This window comes from Symphalangus syndactylus, chromosome 1 (genome assembly GCF_028878055.3).
Source record: "Symphalangus syndactylus isolate Jambi chromosome 1, NHGRI_mSymSyn1-v2.1_pri, whole genome shotgun sequence".
Lineage (NCBI taxonomy): Eukaryota > Metazoa > Chordata > Mammalia > Primates > Hylobatidae > Symphalangus > Symphalangus syndactylus.
Window position 1 is genome coordinate 57,157,117 of NC_072423.2, and position 22,285 is coordinate 57,179,401.

Sequence of the window (22,285 nt, forward strand, 5' to 3'; positions counted from 1 at the left end):
TATTTTTGGTAGTTGGTATCCTTACTGTATTCGGTATCTTTCCTATATTTTATTTAATATTGTTTAAATACCTTTCTCATCTTCATGCAACACTTGCTTCAACAGCCTTCAAAACCAATTGATGGGAAGTGACGTTTTTGTGAACATACATACGATAAACTTACTTATTCAACCGTCACACTTGATTGATACTTTGACCACATCTGAGATTCTCTTTGGAACTCTTTTTTTCTTCAGATCATTGCTCCATTCTCTTCTAAATTCTAGCGTTTCTTTTAAGAAGTGTGGGCCGGGCGCAGTGGCTCACGCCTGTAATCCCAGCACTTTGGGAGGCCGAGGCGGGCGGATCACGAGGTCAGGAGATCGAGACCATCCCGGCTAACACGGTGAAACCCCGTCTCTAATAAAAATGCAAAAAAAAAAAAATTAGCCGGGCGCGGTGGCGGGCGCCTGTAGTCCCAGCTACTCCGGAGGCCGAGGCAGGAAAATGGCGGGAACCTGGGAGGCGGAGCTTGTAGTGAGCGGAGATCGCGCCACTGCACTCCCGCCTGAGCGACAGAGCGAGACTCCATCTCAGAAAAGAAAAGAAGTCTGATAACCTTCTAATTTCCAACAATTTTTAGGTAACATGTTTAATGCTTATTTAACTTTTTTTCCGGAAGTATTTAGGTTTCACTCATTATCGTAGGCATAATGAAATAACACAAAGACATGGATTTATTGGTTCTCATTTTTATTTATTTTCTGGAATGGTTATTGAATATTTACGTCCAGTCTTCCATTTCATTTCTAACGTAATTATTATTAAACATTGAAGGATATTTTTACAAATTGAACTTCAGTCACTTAACTAATTGTAAATTGTTCTTGCCTGTCTCTGAATGCTCATTTGGTTATGGAATGCTGTTCTTCTCCTACGTGCAATAACCTGTCTTGATAAATACCTCAATTAACCTGATTATTTATATACTGGCAACAACACTGTTTTTAACTAGACCTCCTTAAGTTTGCTTTGAAAATATAGAGCCACACAGTTTTAAACAAACACTAAGGCTATAAAATCAACTTCTTTCTGGAAGCTTTCCTGAAGCATTTTGGTTGAACTTTTAGAGTCCTCTATTATTTGAGATTCCAAGTCTAGAAAATTGAGACCAAAACCTCTTTCCTTAAAACGTTACCAACAGCACCTATAAGTATGGGTGAATTCATCCTCCTTTTGAGGTTCTAAAAATGTGCTAAGGTTTCTTATCCTCAAAAATTTATTTTTGTCCCCATTTACAGACATAGCACCTATAAGCCAGATACCAGGCTAATATTCTTGGGAGGATTTTCTAGATATTAGGTCCCTATATAAAGTCAATCCTTGTTACTTAATAGTAATTTGTCACACCTAATTAAAGAATAATCATTATCAAATGCAATACTCCAGGTATGGCTTTTTTGCAAACTGAATTTTTCCAAGTATGTCCTGATAAAAGAGAGAACAGTTTCTTATTGAACCTACTTAACAGTGTTGCCACAAGAAGTAATGAGACTCAGCAAGAAGTTTAAAGTATTTCACTTTCTTTATAAATCTTGTGTCTAATACATTTAGGTTGTATATATATATATATATATATGTATATATATATATATATATATATATATATACAACCACACACAAACATTATTAAAATAATATCAACAGTATATTTTAAAGCATAGTAAAATTTCTCTTATTTTAATGTCATCCTATGTAATTATTTCTTGTCCCAATGGCTCATATGTCCACAGCCTGCTTTCACGAAGTCGTTTATTTCCACCTTAAAACAGTTCTGAAAAGTCTCATTCTGTTCACTAATATGGACTAAAATTGGTCTGCATGATGTCATTCATAACGGCATAATTCTCTGAAATATTAACAATTTAAAGTACCCATTATAGACCTTTCTATGATATTCTGAGAGTGTTCTACTTTGTAGATACCAACTATGGACTTTACCATAATAGCAGACTCTGCAGGCAAGCATCAGAATAAAATAAAAACAACTTTAAGATAACAAAAGTAATTGATTGTGTACAATTTAATAAATTGTACACTAAGAGTAATATAAAATGGAGAAGAATAAGATAGCTATTACATACGAGTTTGATCAGCTTTTCCCTGAAGGTAAAAACATGTTATGGACATCTAGGAAATTGTAAAAATCCAGGGTATTCTCACAAACTGTCTTCCTTCTGAAATACTTACATTACTATCATTTTACATAGACAAATTTAACTTACGGAAAACTGAGTTTTTATACCGATTTTAAAAGTCTATTCATATATCTCTGACAACCATGAGGAATCAATTTAAAAAAACAGGAAGCATACCAAACATTTAATTATTTCTCATCTCTTTTTAGATGGTGAAATAACAAATATTTGTAATTTTTCAGTGGTCTTACTTTAACTATAAAAGATATCCTGAAATGTTATTTTAATTTTTCTAAATTTAAGATACAATTTTGCAAATTGTTTTTTTAAATTTAAGATATGTTTTTAATAGAACAATTTTGTCCAAAGAGGTGTACATAATTAAAATATTATTATGGGTGCCCGAGAAACAATACTTATTTAATCAAAGTGACAATAAAATATTTTAAAATAAACATAGAAACATAAGGAATTCTACTAAAGAAGTTTCGATCTTTTATATGTAAAGCTTTATCCCTTGTATTTTGTAATAATCAAGAACATGATAAAGTTAATATAAATTCAGAAAATTATTCTGGTCATATATAGAATTGCTGCTTTCTAGACAGTTCATATACAAGGCAGAGACTTTAATCAGGAAGCTCACCCAATCTGAAAAACTTTGACGAGATTTTAACACATTCCACTGCTTATTTTATGACTTTTTATGACTTAGTATTATAAACTATGGAAATTAAAATTCATTGTTCTCATGTTTTGTGCTTTTTGCCATGCTCTGTCATGTTCTGAAAAAAATTGAGACTTTACTTTTGGATGAAACTACTACTTCTTTACTTAATTTTTTTAAAAATCCACGCAGTTATAATCCACTGTCACTATGGCTCCTAGTATAGTCTCTATCAAACATATTAATTATATTTTTTACCTAAAATAACTAATTTCTATTTCATAGACAAAATCAGGAAACAGATCAATGAGAACTCTGTTATACAAAAGTATTTTTGCAGACTCACAGAGGTCATAAATACAAATGTCAACTTCTTTATTGATGTGCAATTGATATACAAAACTGTGCATATTAATTGCATACAATCTGATGAGTTCAGACATATGCATACACCTGTGAAGCCATCACCATAATCAATGTAACAGACAGCCATTACATCCAAAAATTTTCTTGAGTCTTTTTTTGTTTGTGTGTGCTAAAAACACAATATGAGAATCACTCTTTTAATAAAGTTTTAGGTGCACATGAATGTATTGTTAACTATAGTCATTATGTCATATAGCAAATCTTTAGAGCTTTATCTTGCGTTATTATACCTTTATACAAATTGAAATATCATTTTTTCTTACAGGCATGAACATTCCTTTTACACCTCTTAAGATGGCCAAAAAAATGAAAACATTCATTAGCATGAACTAAAATGAGGGCCACTTCTCTATATCATATAAAAATAAAAATAAAATGTAAAAAGAATTATAATTATGCTTAGTAATCAGTTTTAGCAGTGCAGATTACTTAGATTTTATCTAGGTATTCAGTGATTATCCACCAGTTAAGTCCATTATATATTAATTCAGGGTTTAAAGTTATCCAAGTATTTTTACTGTCGATATAAAAAAAGTTGATCTGAAAAATAAATCAATTTTGTTTAACCCATTACATTTTTCATAATCTTAAACATCACATAAAAGTATGTTAGCTTATTTCATCAGTAAACCTGCATTGCTTAGGAAGTTCAGAAAACTAGTCTTGTTGAGTCTTAAAAAGGAAATGTATGTTTACATTATATTTATCATTGACAACTTAGATAAAAAATCAACTAAAATTTTTTAAACCAAAATTATTAATCTGATTTTTCAAATATTTAACTTTATTATGATAATTTGTGTTTTTAACATATTTTTGAGTTTCTGAATAATTCTTTTTTTTTCTTTATTTCTTCTAAAAAAGAATGGGATACCTGTGCAGTACGTGCAGGTTTGGTAAACGAAAGTTTGCTGCACCTATTGACCCCTCCTCTAATTTCCCTCCCTTCATCCCTCACCCCCAAAAGGACCTGGTGTGTGTTTTCCCCTCGCTGTGTCAATGTTTTTTCAATGTTCACCTCCCACTTATGACTGAGAACACGTGGTATTTGGTTTTCTGTTCCTGTGTTTGTTTGATGAGGATGATGGCATCCAGCTTCATCCATGTCCCTGCAAAGGACATGATCTCATTCCTTTTTATGGCTGCATAGTATTCCATGGTGTATATGTACCACATTTTCTTTATCCAGTCTATCATTGATGGACATTTGGGTTGATTCCATGTCTTTGCTATTTTAAACAGTTCTGCAATAAACATATCTGCGCATGTGTCTTTATAGTAGAATGATTTATATTCCTTTGGGTATTTACCCAGTGATGGGGTTGCTGGGTCAAATGATATTTCTGGTTCCAGATCCTTGAGGAATCACCATACTGTCTTCCACAATGGTTGAACTAATTTGCAGTCCCACTAACAGTGTAAAAGTGTTCCTATTTCTCCACAGCCTCCCCAGCATCTATTGTTTCCTGACCTTTAAATAATCGCCATTCTATTGTGAGATGGTATCTCATTGTGGTTTTGATTTGCACTTCTCTGATGATCCGTGATGTTGAGCTCTTTTTCATATGTTTGTTTGGACACATAAACATCTTCTTTTGAGAAATGTCTGTTCATATCCTTTGCCCACTTTTTGATGAGGTTGTTTATCTCTTTCTTGTAAATATTTTTCAGTTCCTGGTAAATTCTGGATGTTAGACAATTGGCAAGCAGTGAGCCAAATCAAATCATGAATGAACTTCAATTCACAATTGCTACAAAGAGAAAAAAAATACCTAGGAATACAGTTAAAAGGGATGTGAGGGACCTCTTCAAGGAGAACTACAAACCACTGCTCAAGGAAATAAGAGAGGACTCAAACAGATGGAAAAACATTCCATCCTCATGGATAGGAAGAATCAATATCTTGAAAATGGCCACACTGCCCAAAGTAATTTATAGATTCAATGCTACTCCCATAAAACTACCATTGATATTCTTCACAGAATTAGAAAAAACCATGCTACATTTCATGTGGAATCAAAGAAGACTCTGTATAGCCAAGACAATCCTAAGCGAAAAGAACAAAGCTAGAGGCATCATGCTACCTGACTTCAAACTATACTACAAGGCTACGGTAACCAAAACAGCATGGTACTGGTACCAAAACAGACATACACACCAACGGAGCATAACAGAGACATCAGAAAAAACACCACACATTTACAAACATCTGATCTTCGACACACCTGACAGAAACAAGCAATGGGGAAAGGATCTCCTATTCAGTAAGTAGCTGGGAAAATTGGCTAGCCATATGCAGAAAACTGAAATTAGGCCCCTTCCTTACACCTTGTACAAAAATTAACTCAAGATGCATTAAAGACTTAAATGTAAAACCCCAAAGCATAAAAACCCTAGAAGAAAACTTAGGCAATACTGAACATAGGCATGGTCAAAGACTTCATGACAAAAGCACCAAAAGCAATTGCAACAAAAGCCAAAATTGACAAATGGGATCTAATTAAACTAAAGAGCCCCTGCATAGCAAAAGAAACTACCATCAGAGTGAACAGGCAACCTACAGAATGGGAAAAAAAATTTAGCAATCTACCCATCTGAAAAAGAATAATTTTTCTTAAAGCCAAAGATATTTAGATTATTAGAGTCTGGATTTCTTTATAGTCTGAATTTGGACAATATTATATTAATAGAAGTACATCTTTCAATTTTTAAACCTGTTATAACAGAGATTGTTTAATTTAAAAGATATCATCTAATGTATTAATACTTCTTGGAGGTAGAAAAATTATTCATACTCACATCATGAGAAGTTAAGCCATTTTCAATTAGAGACACAAAGACAGAAAGAAACTCTGAAACAAAGAGAACTTAGACTTTCAATTCTACCATTTTAGTCAAAGATCAAGTTAAATACAGAAGCATAAAGTCTTCCCATTTGATATTTCCACTTCTGGGAAGATAAAGTAGTCATACTATTCCAGATCCCTACCACTAGGTACAGCTAAAAGCCTAGAACATTATATATAAACAAACATGAATACTCTGAATGGTGAAGAGGAGAAATGAGACCTACTAGAGCCCTTTAAGACCCAAGGAACAAGGAACACAGCTGTGAATTCCGTGGGTTTTCTTTCCACCTCACATATCCCAGATACAGAGGTGAGGAAGCCGGAAACTGGGGATCACCGATGAATGCAGACAAAATGAATAAATAAACCCAACAAGAACCTGCCCTTTCTATCCAAAGAATCGGGCATGGAGCAACTTAGCAAGACTTGAAAATTTAAATAGTAACTCTTCTACTCCTGGCAAAAACTTGTGGCCCTATTCCCAACTGTGCCAAAACAGGCGTAGTGGAAGCCTACATTTTTGCCTTTTCCAGGCCTTAACGATACCCCAATACTACTGACGGAATGAGTCAGAGAAGAAACACTAGGAAAGCCCCACATTATATAGTCAGTGGAGACCATATGGGGAGTAGGGATTGATTTTCTTTTTTTTTTTTTTTAACTCACACCAGCAGTAATGAGAGGTCCTCTCCTTCCCCACTGGAGTAGAATAGAGAATATCCAGTGGAATTCAAGACTTTCACCACAGTCCAGCTGAAACATGGCATCCACAAGGTTTTATCTTGACTTGCCCTGCTGAAGTTCTAGAAGAAGAAGCCAGTGTTAAATCGAGTTAAGCCTAAAGCTGCCTCCTTACATATTTTAAGTTCAGCCTAAAGGTTTCTGTGTACAACGTGAACTACAACCTAAATGGAGTTGTATACAGACTGTAGGCTACACTTGTGCCAATCACCGAGTTTTGGCCAATCAAATGGAATCACTGTTTGAACCGTGTTCAAATAAGGCAAACACTGAGCTGTACCTGATCCAGCTGTTTTTGTACCTCACTTCTGTTTTCTGTAGGCCAGTTTCCTTTTTCTGTCCATAAATCTTCTACCACGTGTGCTGTGCTCTGAACCTACTCTGGCTGGGAATGCTGCCCAATTCACAAATCATTCAGTGCTCAAATTTCTTTAAATTTAATTTGGTTGAAGTTTTTCTTTTATCACCAATAAAACTGAAGGTTTAAATAAGTTCAAAAAATCTTATAACAATATCCAAAATGTTCAGGTTTCAATATAAAACTATCTCATCATAACAAGAATGAAGAAGATCTTAAAACGAATTTAAGGCCAATAAATAGATGATAGCAACATGGTAACAGAGATGTTAGAATTATCTGGAAAATATTTTAAGGCAGAATCATAAAAATGTTGCAATGAGGAATTACATAAATATTAGAAGGAAATGAAACAACTAGAAATTCCTGATAAAGAAAAGAAGTCTCAGAAAAAAAGTGAAGGTACAAAGAAGAACGAAATAGAAATCGAGCACTTAAAAATACAATGACAAAATCTTAAATAATAATAATAATGGGGCCAGGCGTGGTGGCTCATGCCTGTAATCCCAGCACTTTGGGAGGCTGAGGCAGGTGGATCATGAGGTCAGGAGTTCAAGACCAGCCTGGCCAAGATGGTGAAAGCCCATCTCTACTAAAAAAAAAAAAAAAAAAAAAATAGCCTTGCATGGTGGTGAGCACCTGTAATCCCAGCTACTCGGGAGGCTGAGGCAGGAGAATCGCTTGAACCTGGGAAGCAGAGGTTGCAGTGAGCCAAGATTGCACCATTGCACTGGGCAACCTGGGCAACAAGAGCGAAACTCCATCTCAAAAATAAATAAATACATAAATACATAAAATAATAATTGCCGTGCTCAACAGCTGAATAGAGGGGACAAAGGGAAGAGTCAGATAATTATAAGTTAGAAAAATAGAAATTCCTCAATCTCAACAATAACAAGATAACAGGTTGAAAAAACCAACAGAGCTGTAACTATCTATTGAAATATAGCAAAAGATCTAACAGTCACATCGGCAGATTTCTGGAAGGATAGGAGAAATAGCATGTGGATTAAAAAGTATTCAAAGGAATAAAAAAATTGAAAACTTCCTAAATTTGGCAGAAGATTCAAGAAGCTGAGTGAACCACAAACTTGACAAACCCAAAGTAATCCTCAACAAGTCATGGCGTAGCCAAACTTTGAAAGTAAAGACAAAAAAAAATCTCGAAAGCAGGGACAGAGAAACAACTTACATTAAGGGAAAGCAATTCAGGTGACAGAAGACTTTCAGAAATCAGAAACCATAGAGGCCACAGAGAAGTGGTATCACATTTTTCAAGTGCAGAAGAGAAAGAACTATCATTGAAGAGTCTATATCCAGTATAAATATCTTTCAAGAATAAAGAAAAAAAATCAAGATATTCTCGGATGAAAGAAAACTGAAAGAATGTATTACTAGCAGACCTAAAAGAATGCCTAAAGGAGGATCTCTACACAGAAACAAACAAACAAAAAGACAGATAAAAGAAGAAAACTTGGAGCATCAAGTTGCAGGATACAAGATCAGCATACCAAAAATTATATTCCTATATACTAGTCATAAACATATAGATTTGAAATAAAAATACAACATAATTTAGAATCACTAAAAATAAATGTACTTAGATGAAAACCTAACAAACCATGTGCAGAATGTGTATGTTAAAGACAACCAAATCCTGAATAAAGAAATTAAGATGATCTAAATATATGGAAAGGAGTAACATGTTTGTGGAATGGAAGACTTGTCTTGGTAAAAATGTCAATTATTTCCAAATAGATATGCAAAATTTATGCAATTCTTATTAAAATCCCAGTAGGTTTTTGTAAATGTATCTAAGGTTATTCTAAAATCTGTATTGGAGAGCAAAGGAACTAGAATAGTCCGGCAAATTTTAGAAATAGAATAATGTAGAAAACTTCAGTCTAACCAATTTTAAGGTTTATTACATAGCTATAGTAAACAAAACTGTTTGGTATTGGTGAAAAGATAAACATACAGATAAGTAATACAGAATATAAAATTCAGGAAAAGGTCCACAAGACACTTTCAAGAAAGGCCCCAAAGCAATTCAATGGAGGAAATATAACCTTTCAACAAATATTGCTGGAGTTTCTTTGGTGAAAAATAAATAAATAAAGCTCAACTGAAACCCTACATGTTATGCAAAACTTAATTCAAAATGGATCACAGATTTACCTGTAAAATATAAGAGCATAAAAGTTTTGGGAAAATGTAGGAGAAAGTCTTTGTGAACTAGGGCTAATCAAAGTGCTCTTAAACTTGATACCAAAAGAAAGATGGATGAAAGGAAAAATTGATAAATTGGACTTCAACAATACTGAAAATTTAAACTCCGTAAAAGATCCAATAAGAAGATGAAAACACAAGCTGAACACTGGGAGAAAACATTTGAAAACCACATATTTGACAAAAAACAGCATCCAGAATATTTTTAAAATTCTCAAAACTCAATATTTAAAAATAGTCTGAGAAAATGGGCAAAATACATAAAGAGATATTTCATGGAAGAAGATATACATATGGCTAAAAACCATAAAAAGATGTTCATCATTAGTAATTGCAGAAATCCATATTAAAAGTAAAATGAGATACCACTACAGACTTATCAGAATGGCTAGAAGAAATAAACAAACAAAAACAATACCACATGCTGGCAAACGTGGGGAAACTGGATATTCACACATTGCTGGTAGGAATATAAAATGATACAGCCTCTCTGTAAAACATTTTGGCCACTTCTTCAAAACACTAAACATTCAGCTGTTGTACAACATAACACTTATACTCCTAAGGAATTATTCCACAATAATGAAAATATATATTCATACAGAAACCTACAGGCAAATATTTAAAGAAGCTTCATGCTTAATGGCTCCAAATGAAGCAATGCAGATGTCTTTGAACCTGTGAATGGGTAAACAATTTGTAGTACATCCATACCTTGTGGCTCATCTATACCATTCAATCAGTAGTAAAAGGAACGGCATATTGATACCAGCAACCACCTTGTTCAATCTCCAGAAAATTATACTGCATGGATAAAGCTATTTCTAAAAGATTACATACTCTACAATTCCATTTATATAGCATTTTTGAACTGACAAAAGCTAGAAATGGAGAAGAGAATCTTGGTTGTGGAGGTCAAGGATGGGGTGGGGAAAGTTAGAAGTGGGTGTGACTTGTGGAAGAAAGAGAGCCCTACCACATGGTTGGTGAAAATGTAGAGTGGTGCAAGCATTATCAAAAACAGTGTAAAGTTTTCTAAAGAAATTGAAAATAGATCTACCATGTAACCCAGCAATCCCTCTTCTGGGTAGACACCAAAAGGGGATAAAATCATCATCACATAAAGGCATCTGCATTTCCATGTTCATTGCAGCGTTATTCACAATAGCCAAAATGTGGAAACAACCTAAGTGCTCATCCACGGATAAATGAGTAAAGAAAATGCAGTGCCTATACACAAATGGAATACCTTTCAGTATTGAAAAAAAAAAAAGGAGGCCCTGCCATTTGCCATGACATTGATCGAGCTGGAGAACATTATGCAAAATGAAATAAACTAGACACAGAAAAAAAAAAAACAAACGTGCATGCTACAATGGAAGCATGTAGTTTTCAGAAATTTTGCATGGTCTACTTTATAGGTATAATCTGGAAAAAATAAAGGTCAAATATATGGATATGGAGAACGAAACAATGGTTACCAGGGTTGAAGAGGCAGGAAATAGGAAATGTAGGTCAAAGGATACAAAGTAGCTGATACACAGGCTGAAATAAGTCTAGAGATCTGATGTAGAACTTGAGGACTATAGTAAATAAAATTGCATTGTTTTAGGGATATTAACTGCTCTTGTCACCCAAGAAAGTAACTATGTGAGATAATAGATATGTTAATTTGTTTCATGATAGTAACCATTTTGCTATTTATATGCATTCTATAGCATCATGTTGTAAACCTCACCTATACACTATAATATTTATTTTTTAAAGTGGGTATGGCCACAGAAGGGCAAGATAAGGGATTTTGGGGAGGATTGAAGTGTTCCATATTTTGATTGTATCAATGTCAGTATCCTGGACATCCAAAACTGCCTGCTTATAATTTACAAACAGAAAAAAATTATGACCTTCATGCAAGTATAATTTATTCATGTCAAAGATTTTCATCCATTATTTAATAAAGGAATCAATAAGCTGTTACAACCCATTCAAATGAGAATTAAGACATATGTATACATGCATACAAGCATGCAATCAAGAATGCTGAAATGAACTTTGTAATGGGTGCACAGCTGGTTAATATCCAATAATATTAAAATACCAAATACATATATAATACTTATAGTCATTTTTTATAACGTTTATAGTCAATATTTCTAAAGGTAGAAAACCAGTTGTATATTTACAGAATAGTAATTTGCATTTGTATGGGCAAGAATCACTTGTCTTATTGTTGACAGGAAATAGTTTTCTACAACTTAAGTTCTATCTCTACAGATTTATATGAAACAGCATAGACAGTCAATAACAATCAAAGGCATGTTACAATACTAGCAGGTAGTTTTCAGAAATTTTACCAGACAATGCTTAGGACTGCATTATAAAACACATTTAATATCTTTTTTGTGTTTGTGTAATTGTAATATTTTTTCTTGAAACAAATTGGATACTTTCTCAAGGAAAATTTTTGGGATTTCGCTTGATTGGAATTTCATCATATTGAAATGTAAGTGCAATTAAGATCATTGTGTTCAGGCACCAAGTATGTTTTCTATTACATGTCATTTATTTCTCTAGGTAGAGTTAGAGGTTTTCTTGTAACTTTTACATATATATGTGTGTGTGTAAATATGAAGACACATTTTATTTATTTATTTATTTATTTATTTATTTATTTATTTTGAGATGGAGTCTTGTTCTGTCACCCAGGCTGGAGTGCAGTAGCACGATCTCGGCTCACCACAACCTCCCCCTCCCAGGTGCAAGTGATTCTCCTGCCCCAGCCTCACCGAGTAGCTGGGACTACAGGTGCACACCACCATGCACCATGAATTTTTGTATTTTTAGTAGAGACGGGGTTTCACCATGCTGGCCAGGCTGGTTTCAAACTCCTGACCTCGTGATCCTCCCACCTCAGCCTCCTAAAATGCTGGGATTACAGGCATGAGCCACGGTGCCTGGCAATATATGAAGATATATAATTAAATATTTCATTCACTCAAAAATGTATTTTTGTATTAGTAGAAATGTTCCATTTTCCCATTATAAATTATATCTTTTTATTACTATTAAAGGGGATCAGGTACATTTGTTAATATACGTGAATAGCAGTAATCTTCTCTGCTTACAGGACTTGATGTTTGCATTCAGGATAATATTATTATAGATATTAAAAACTTAGTATTATAAAAATGAAAACTATTGGTTTGGGTTCAAATTTCCAAAGATAGTGACATTTATAGATATTAAAACCAGAAGAGCTCAAAGACTGCAGTAAAGGTGACATGCTCTAGACAACTGTGTTAGAGTCAAAACACAGCTCTAACAGCAAAGACAAAAATTCAAATAAAATTGTGTCTTGAATTTGACATATTTTCACATATACACATAATATATGAATGTGCAGGTGTATGTGACTTTAAATACGTATTTGTATTCCAATTAGATTACTACAAATAGATTATTGGCTATAAATTTATTTTAAAAGCTATTACAGGTTCATTGGCTGAAATATTACTTTTTGTTCCCTTTGGGACAAGGAGGGGTTCCATAAATGTATTTGCTCTATATGAGACACCGAGTGCATATCATTTAAAGAATAATAAATTGCCTAATGCTTTCTAATATCTTCGAGGTATTATTTATGTAGTACATCAATAATAACTTTATAAATTTTCTCAAGCTTAAAATTTTAATTCCTTAAAGTATGCCTTTTTCTCTAATATAGTCTTAATGAATAGAAATTACTTTGAAGTGAGAGTTGTAAGTTGGGGTACCATGATTGTAGTAATTACTAAGAACCATCTGTCAAGGCAGATTTCCAGGAGGGTAGAGCACTGGGTAAGCAGCTTCACTTCACAGTAAAATCCAATTAAAGGAATTAAAGTTGCAAGCAAACTATCTCAAAATGCTGCAACTCCTAAGATAATTTCTACCAGTAACCTCCATTATGGGTCTCTGCTATCTGATTATTTGCCAACTGATTTAGAAAAATGGTTTCCATAGTCAAAGCAATTTGTAAGCTTTTCATAGATTCTAGAAACTCTTAATTTTACAATTATATAATACAAAACCTATTAAAAATACCCTGGGCTCATGTTAAAGATAATTTAGATACAAGAATTGAGATGAAGTGAATAAAATTGACACATGGGTCTTTTTTGTAGATAAACATTCACTGCTTTCAATTTTGTGGGGTGATTTTTTGGGGGAGGCACTACATACTTTTTTTCTGTTTTAAATACTTTTATTGGTCCTTAAGGAAGTTGCAGACTCAAGACAATTAGTGTACAATGAATGAACGTGGGTGCCTGTTGGCAGACCCTCCCCACAACCACCATTGCCTCCACGCCTTTTCCTTCAATTTTAAGGAGACAAGGAGAGAACTTAGTAGGTAGTATTAATTGTAATATGAGACTAAATCAGACTCCCCTGTTTTAACTTTTATATTAGCTTCCAGGCAAAATATTTTATCTCTAAGAAATAAAACACACTAAAGAGTTGATCCAACTGTATCCAATTTAATCTTTTTGATTTTAGATAATCTCTATGTGACTTGTATTCTACGTATGTAAATATTGTTTGATTTACACTTTCACTTTTCTAAATGTGCCTAAGGATTACATTAATTTAAAATAGCAATTATTGGCAGATGTATTATATATGCCAATAAATTGTATATAGAGAGATAAACATACTAAAGGGATTTTCATTTCAGAAACTTTGGAACTTTAGAACAGTTATCTCAAAAGAATCCCTTGGAAAAAGAGTGATTGATTATCTAACTCTAGTTTATTTTGTATTAGAAATCTACTCTGAGAATATTATAGTTCTATTTTTTATTTTGTTTTTTAATTGACAAAAATTATACATAGTTATGGTGTGCAAAATTATGTTTTAATGTATGTATGCATTGTTGATTTGCTATAACAACCTATTAACATATGCATTTCCCCACATACTGATTTTTTTTAATGTGAGAACACTTAAAATTTTTTTATCAGCAATTTTCAATTATGCAATATGTTGTTATTAATTATAATTATCATGATGTGAAATAGCTCTCTTGAACTTATTTCTTCTATCTAATTGAAATTTGTGTCCTTTCATATACATCTCCCCAAATCCCCAGGTGGGTTTTTCTAATGCTGCTGTTTTGTTGTCAAGTTTTAGAGAATAGCTAATTACATACCACTAATTTTGTTTTTCTTTATTGAAACAGATTGAAAAAATATGTTTTTTTAACGTATTTATAATCCACCTAATTTTTGTAAACTCATATGATAGTGCTTTGCTTATTTCAGCAGTATGCAGCATCTTATCAATTCTATGCAAAATAATATATTGGAAATTTAAAAGTGATAAATACGACATAAATTTGGAATTCTAACAGAGATCCAATATTTTTATATATGAAATAAAATTTGGGGTAAGTTTAGAACAATTGATCAACATGTTGTAGACAATAAATAAGCAAGACAGACATTGATATTTCACTTTAAATGGCAAACATCAGGCCAGGTGCAGTGGCTCACACCTGTAATCCCAGTACTTTGGGAGGTGGAGGTGGGCGGATCACGAAGTCAGGAGATCGAGACCATCCTGGCTAACAAGGTGAAACCCCGTCTGTACTAAAAATCCAAAAAAAAAAATAGCCGGGCGTGGTGGTGGGCACCTGTAGTCCCAGCCACTGGGGAGGCTAAGGCAGGGGAATGGCATGAACCCGGGAGGTGGAGCTTGCAGTGAACCGAGATCGCGCCACTGCACTCCAGCCTGGGCCACAGAGCAACACTCCGTCTCAAAAAAACAAAAAAAAAAAAAAAAAAAAAAAAAAGATAAACATCAAATTGTTTTACATTTCACTGAATGATTATTTTGGTAGTATGTGATTATAATCTTGCTTCCTACTCTCTGTATTTTAATTTGATTGCTTGATTTGTCTCTATGAGGAAAGGCTTGTGCCATTTGGATATAATCAAGTCAGGATCACAGAACTATAAATATTTATAGTTTGAATATATTTCATTTTGTATTTATATACCCTATAGGCCTTTTGTGGGGATAGAATAATGCATTTCAAGTACTTTAAACAGTATCTGGGATATAAAAGTGCCCAATGATTTCTATACGATGATGATGATGGTGATGATGATGATGATGATGACGATGATGGCAATAATTATCAAAGCCATATGTATCAAATGAATTATCTAAAGGATTCAAATACTTAGGTGTGGAACAAGAATGAAAAGGAGATGATATGACGCTCAGTTCAGGGATTTTCCATAAGATCACCCATTTGGTACCAAGAACAGCTCTGTTAAATAGATATTATTTGAAGCCTCATTTTACAGATGAGGACATTAAGACACAAAATGTAGGTGACTTGAAGTTCTTTCATTGTGTGTGGTAGTCTGGTTCTAGTAACTGTGTTTTTCAGCTGTATCCTTACTGGCAAATCCAAACTAGTCAAAATAAAATTGTACCTAGGGCTGACTAATGAAACACCTTCTGGACCTAGAGATGCAGAAGGTTATTCCATAGCTATGTTGCTCTTTAAGTGGATTTTGGGCCACTGGAATGACTACCAAAAAATTTGGCAAGACTGAGTCTTCTCATTGCATTTCTCCCATTCTATAAAATTTCTTAAGTTGCAGCTCCTCTTGTAACTCTTTTCCTCATCCAGATTTATATAATCATTAATATAAATTAATGACTAAAATTCCAAATCCTTTCAATTTTGACAGCCCACGAAGATTATCTTGACCATTATCATTACCAATTATCAGCAGAAACCCACTAATTAAACATATATACATACATATTTATATACGCATAATTCACCAACATCTAATTTCTTTATTTTTAGACCTTAAATATTGAATTCTGGCTTACCAACTGTTTATCTGAAAAAGACATATTCAAGATTGGCCAAAAAGTTCACACCATTTCCCTGCCCTTGTTTATAGCAAAGATTGCTATTTAGTCATAACACTTATTTTCATGAAGTCTATATAAATCTTCTAACTGTGTCTCAACGTTACATTCCCGGGAGTTCTGTCAATGACTAAGAATTGGTACAGGAATTTAAATTCTCTTGCTCTGACTACTTATTCTATTCTTCTCAATGGCAAGATCTTGGTGCCACCTCCACTGGAAAGGTGCAAATAAAGCTTATTAGCAACTCCTATAACATCTTTAGAATCTGCATGTGGCAAGGCAGTTCCTTACAATGCTGAGTCATTGGCAGCAGCGATTCCAGGCTTTAGATCTTAACTGCTACTAATGAAAATTCTCTTAGGGCTTTCGGTGACCTCTGCCTAGGTCTTTGAACATCTCTTATCTCTTAGTGTTTATTTCTAAATAGCATCTCTTTGAGAAGGAAGATGGGAACAGAATACCTAACAACTCACTCTAGAGAGTGAGTCTTTGCCTTACAGTTTCATGGTGTCGGCACTAAATTTACTTTCTGGTGTTTGCAAGTGACTACTTACCAATTTTAGACTTAAATGTGTGCATCATTTATTTCTAAAAACAGAGGGGATTCTATTTCATCATCATGTACGTTTGAATTTGCTCCTCTGTGTGGGTGAGCAAAGGTTGAAATTAAAGCTAGGAGTTTGAAGAATTACATACAACCTTACCTATGCTCAGACCTGTCTATATCATTCATCATATTTGGTAAAACATAATTTGAGAGTTACTATTTTCAGGTTAACTATGGTTTATGAAACTCTTTTAGTAGATTAAGAACTTTTTGTTTGCTTTATTTTGTACTTAGGACAATTTTTGTTAGTTTTATTTTTAAGATATATGTTTATTTATTTTAATAATTCATCTGGGGAACTTTGGCCATTTTAAAGTACTTTACCCTTGAATTTTTTCTTTTCTCTAGGGAAAATATAAAAATAATACATTATAATTATTAACCACCGTTATGAAGTAATAGTTATTAATTTAAGTAAGTCTTGAAATTTATGTGCACCTTTCTCAAAAACAAATTTTTATACTAAGGCAATATATAAAATATAAAATGCTTGCAAAGATATTATTAGAAATTGTGCCAGCTTGCTGTTTAATATTGCTTAAATTAACTCATGGCATTATGACTGGCATCATTGTTGCCAATCATATTGACTCTAGAAAAACTTACAAAAAGGCACAGGACATTTTTCTCTTTGAAGGAATATACCTGCTTATGGTAAAAATCATTTGGGACTTCGTGTCATAATAGGAAGTGTCCAGCTGGGTTCAGACATATGAGAAAGGAATTGATCTACAAGCACAATCACACGAAATGTGTATTCTAGTTTGGAGAAAATTAATATTTAACTCTTAAAAATTTAAATATTAAATTAAATGTTAATTTAATATTTAATTCTTGCTGTGTTTGTGATTGTGGGAACTGCCTAATATGTGAATATTTTTAAACCTCTCTTGCACTTCTTTAGGGAACAAGCTTCATGTTACCAGGTAGTGGCCTCCTCCTATGCTTGAAGGCCAGGCACGATCTATTGTCTTCCGAAGTCCAATCCTTCCTTACTAGTCATGCTTCCTGAAAGCTGTGGTGAAGATATCACCAATGCCTCTGAATGGTAGTCAAAATAAAATAACTACAAGGAAACTAGTAAAATAAACACACATTACTCTTTATATACCTATCCCTTTTATGTCATACATAGACTTTTATGCAATTAAATTTTTATTAAATATCTGAGGAATTATCAATGATTACTTATCTTGAATAAATTTAATTTATAAATATTATTATCACTAAATATTTGTTTCTCGTGTTTAAATATATACTCCAGTGGTCTTGAGAAGATTAAACAAGAAAACATTTTATATGCACAAAATAAAAGAAGAGCTGTGTACTCTAGTTTGGAGAAAATATTTCTAGTTTGGAGCTTTTAATATTTCTCAATTTACATTTCCTAAAAGCAATGTGTATATATGTTTATTTAACAAATATTACAGAATAAATTATGTCTAACATACATTGTGATCTCAGCACTGGTCCAGGAAGAAATATAACTTACATTAAAGACAGTTTGCTGGACATTGAAAGAGGGTTTTATTATCTAATTTATATCTGGTTTTCTGGGGAAAAAAATATGCTTTCAAATATAGTTTGCCTTCTTTCTTGTAGTTCCGTCATATAATTATCTGCCAATTTAAAAACTGCATACCATGGAATTAATTATGGAAATTTTAAAAGCTGATTATAGACAGATTAAAAAACAAGATTATTTTCTAGTAAGATTATTTTATAAGTAAGATAGAGATTCCTAATTGCTGGACAGCTGTCACCATTAGGATTTATTCAAACAGCTCAGCAGCCGAAGCCAAAAAGCAAAAACAACAGCTGCAAACTATACCTCTCCCCCACCCCTCCAACACACACACACTCTCACTCAAACATATTTATAATAGATTATTCCAAATTATTCAAGAATGCTATTTCTCAAACCAGCCACACATTAGAATCCACAAAAGGAACTTTTACAATAAATCAGTGTGTGAAGTCCACTCCATACCAACTAAATCCAATTATTTGAAGATGGTCCCAGGAGTCAGTTTTTATTCAAAGCTCTCTAAGGTGTTTCTAATATTATGTCAGAGTAGAGAATTTAGATCTATTGTGAGTGGGTGAGCAATGGTTGAAATTAAAGGAGGGAGTTCACAGAATTACTCTTACTCAAAGCAGGTTCCACTAACCATCAGTGTCAGCATTACCTGGGCTATTTACTTATTTATATTAGGGGTGTGTGTGTGGTTATAAATCATTAAAATGTGGAATATTACTGCTTTAATCCTATCCTTTAAGTAACTGGACTTGCCATTATCCTTTTTATTTGTTCAGGTTAACTATGTTTTATGAAACTCTTTTAGTGGATTAAGAACATTAGGATTTATTCAAACAGCTGAGCAGCCCAAGCCAAAAAACAAAAACAATAGCTGCAAACTACACCTCTCCCCACCGCCACACATACACACATACTCAAACGTATTTATAACAGATTATTCCAAATTATTCAAGAATGTTATTTCTCAAACCAGCCACACATTAGAATCCACAAAGGGAACTTCTACAATAAATCAGTGTGTGAAGTCCACTCCATACCAACTAAATCCAATATTTGAAGATGGTCCTAGGAGTCAATTTTTATTCAAAACTCTCTAAGGTGTATTCCCTATATGCTCTCTCCACTTTTTACCCAGTAATCAACAAATAGCTTCTGTTTTGCAATGAATAATACACCTATTATTTTCTTCTGTGAAGCTTTCTGAATAGATTTATTTCTAAAAGTTTTCTGATTTTTTAATAAAATAAAGCCAATATTTCCATGTATTACATTTCCTTATTATTGATTTGATTGTTGAATATTATTACTAACTCATCTGATGAAAAATATATTAGAACCTCAGTTAAAACTCAGGTAGAGTTATTTCACAATTGTGTAAAGGTTTTCTTTACCAATACATATTTTCTGGAAAATCAAATAGCATCAGAAAAATAATGCATTTCAATCACAGAACACTGGCCTATTTCATTATTTAAGATCACAAAAGGACAAATGTGCTATGTTAAATATCTCACTTAAGAAGGAAATTAGCAGATAATACCAAGGAGTATAACAAATTAACTAAAAATTTAATGTCTACTTACATCAAATTTCTGTTGCACAGATGACAGTATTTTTGAATTTTACGTTTCCAAGATTATTTTATTCAAAGTTTTTTCAATATGTATTTTGATCAATGTTGCAGTGTCATGAAAATAATTGGCAGTCTTATTTTCTGAAACATTGTACCTCAAAAGCCTGCTGCTTCTTGTTCAATTTTCCTGAATTAGTAAATCTTTTTAAGTCTATAAAATTTACTTCATGAGACCAGGCACGGTGGCTCACGCCTGTAATACCAGCACTTTAGGAGGCCAAGGCAGGCGGATCACTTGAGGTCAGGAGTTCGAGATTAGCCTGGCCAACATGGTGAAACCCCGTTTCAACTAAAAATACAAAAATTATCAGGGCATAGTGGTGGGTGCCTGTAGTCCCAGCTATGCAGAAGACTTGAGGCAGGAGAATCTTGAACCTAGGAGGCAGAGGTTGCAGTGAGCTGAGATTGTGCCACTGCACTCCAGCCTGGGCAACAGTGTGAGACTCAGTCTCAAAAAACAAAAGCACAAACAAGCAAAAAAACCAAAAATCTCTTAAGATAATGTTTGATATATTTGGGTATCTGTCATCAAATGGCCCTAATGACTTGTTAAAATTAAGGGCGACATAGGAAAAGGTAAGAGAAGAAAAGCATGACCAAGACTGGGGGCTGATGCAGGTAATCAGGATGGTGCAGTCTGTGCCGTCCCTGTGCCTTTACAAATTCTCCCTAGATAACAGGTGTTCAGAAGGTGAGGGCGAAAGAGTTATTTTCTAGTCTGATCGTTTTTTGTTTGTTTCCAAAACAAGACTGTAACAGTTCCCTTATGTAATTGTAGACATAAGTTACCTATGTCTACAATTGTAATGAATTTCTGTTAAGGTTTACAAGCTTTTTTTCTTTTTTCACAATAACCAATGACAAACGCCCACATTGGTCTTTTGCAAAGAGCAAGAATTTCACATCTTCAATTAAACAGGCAGCCATTATGAAAGTTACCATATTAGTCTACAACTACATCAAAATCAACATTTGCATTGCGTATTAATTAGTGTATCAATTAAGTTACTGCAACAAAAAGACCTACAGCTTTAATAGCTCAGATAAAACAGAACTTTATCTTCCTCTCCCGCACAACTATCCAGAGGAAAAGGGGAGGTGTTGGTGGTTAGGCTGCTCTGAACCACAAGGTAACCAAGTCTTCAGTTCCTTTCATCTGATTTCTGACATCTTCTAGGGGTGTTTCATAGGAACTGAATTGGTTCCTATGCACTAAATTTCAGTTCAGTCTCCAGTAGGAACAGTCAATTTCCCAATTAAGGGCGTGGTACAGCAGTTGCTCACAATTCACCTTCGACTTGCGAGAGCTGAGTCACAGGTATATCAGGAACACCTTCTAAAACTTTCCACCTTAATTTTCAAAAGAGACTGAGTAAATGTAGTCTCCTAACTGACTGTTGTGTACCTTGTTAAAATGTGAGGGTGTTTCATTATAAAATGAAGAACAATATGGATACTGAGTGACAATTACCATTCCTTCACATACATATATACTCAGTATGAAACTACTACATGGCATAAATCATTGGTTCATTTCAGATGTGTTTCTTTCTAAATTTTCACTCCTAAGCTAGTCAAGGTAGTGTCCTCATTGCTAGCCAATGAGAACTCTAGAGCATTTCTTTGTAGCATGTTCGTCCTAAAAACCTTTCTGAGTTGAAATTAAAATTAAACTGCCCAGGAACCTAATGATGCTTACTCTTTGCTTGCCTTCTACATTGTATAGCTGGTTATGTTTAGCAATTTTTGTCTTACATTTTTTAGAATTCCCTTTATTTAAATGGCTTCTTTGCACATCTTAGTTGTCATTTAGTTTTCATTTCTGCTTTGAAATGTTGTTTTTTATCCCTTTGTCTTTTTTCCCACAACTTTGCTAATTACAGACTTTAAAACAGAAAATGGTTCAACTGGATTATTGGTTCACTCTAGACTCAAGCAGAAAGATTTTTAAAATAAATTTGTTGTTTACTTTAATTCCAAAAGACAACTATACTAGGTAACTGGTTTTAAACACACACCAAAACGTAAATACAAATTGTTATGTCAACAAAGCAACTTAGAATATAATAACACCTTCAAATTTCATTAAAACAATAAAACTCTTTGAGCCTTTTATCAGTC

The 22,285-nt window shown here is 33.5% G+C and overlaps 1 long non-coding RNA gene across 1 annotated transcript in view; it reads left to right on the forward strand.

The window, feature by feature from the left end:
- Positions 1-389: 389 nt before the first annotated feature.
- Positions 390-22,285, forward strand: part of LOC129489624 (uncharacterized) — a 44,496-nt gene continuing 22,600 nt past the window's right edge. Inside the window, exon 1 of the long non-coding RNA XR_008660049.2 lies at positions 390-623. This is a non-coding gene — a long non-coding RNA (uncharacterized lncRNA). The remainder of the gene's footprint in view (positions 624-22,285) is intronic.